Raw genomic sequence first — 1,418 nt, forward strand, 5'->3', positions numbered from 1 at the left:
ATTCTAAGTAGATATTGCGCACGCGCGAGCACCGTTTCAGGCGTGCAGTGCGGACTAAAGAAAACTGCATATAATATAGCTTGTTGAGAGAGCGAGTGAGATGGGAGACTGAGGAAAGATAACAGGCAAGATAGCTGGGGGCGGTAGAAGATGGGTGAGGGTGGGCGAGGGACAAGGTAGACAAGGGAAGGATGGCAGGGGATGAAGTAGGAGTTTTGCACCCTACAGCCCAGGGCGCTCTCCTAATTATTAACACAGGTTTACTGGTAACAATTTATTACAGAAATCTATGCTGAGATACCCCCTAACCATATTAAATGTATATTCATCACAAAATATGATTCCACTCGTGAGATATTGCACATGCGCGTACACACTAACGTAGCCAGCTTGAGTACTGACTGGTATACGCGGCGGTGACCTTACATGCAAGGTCTTCTTAATATTTCTTTAGATAAGTCTACTGATAGAATTTTATTATATAAATCTATGCTAGAGTACCTCCTCTTCATTTTAAATGCATATTTGTTGTAAAGTTTTCTTCTTCTCGGTAGATATTGCGCATGCGCGAGCACAGTTTTAGGCGTGCAGTGCGTACTAAAATAAACTGCATAATATAGCTTGCTAAGAGAGCGAGAGAGGTGGGAGACCAGGGAGAGGCAGCATGCAAGATAGCTGGGAGCGGTAGAAACAGAGTGAGTCTGGGCGAGGGACAAGGTAGGCAAGGAAAGGATGGCAGGGGATGAAATAGGAGCTTTGCAACCCAAAACTAGGGCGCTCTTCCAATTATAAACACAGGTCTACTGATAACAATTTATTACAGAAATCTATGCTGCGATACCCCCTAACCATATTAAATGTATATTCATCACAAAATATAACTCTTCTCGTGAGATATTGCACATGCGCGAACACACTAACGTAGCCAGCTTGGGTACTGACTGGTATACGCGGCGGTGACCTTACATGCAAGGTATTCTTACTATTTCTTTAGATAAGTCTACTGGTAGAATTTTATCATATAAATCTATGCTAGAATACCTCCTCTACATTTTAAATGCATATTTGTTGTAAAATGTTCTTCTGCTTGGTAGATATTGCGCATGCGCGAGCACCGCTTCAGGCGTGCAGTGCGGACTAAAAAAACTGCAGAATATAGCTTGTTAAGAGAGAGAGATAGAGAGAGAAGTGGGAGACTAGGGAGAGGCAGCAGGCAAGGTAGCTGGGAGCGGTAGAAACAGAGTGAGTCTGGGCGAGGGACAAGGGTGGCAAGGGGAAGGATGGCAGGGAATGAAGTAGGAGTTTTGCACCCTACAGCCTAGGGCGCTCTCCTAATTATTAACACAGATGTACTGATAACTAATTATTACAGATATCTATGCTGAGATACCCCCTAACTATATTAAATGCATATTCTT

Source organism: Priapulus caudatus, unplaced genomic scaffold, assembly GCF_000485595.1.
Source record: "Priapulus caudatus unplaced genomic scaffold, Priapulus_caudatus-5.0.1 Scaffold1294, whole genome shotgun sequence".
Classification (NCBI taxonomy): Eukaryota; Metazoa; Priapulida; class Priapulimorpha; order Priapulimorphida; family Priapulidae; genus Priapulus; species Priapulus caudatus.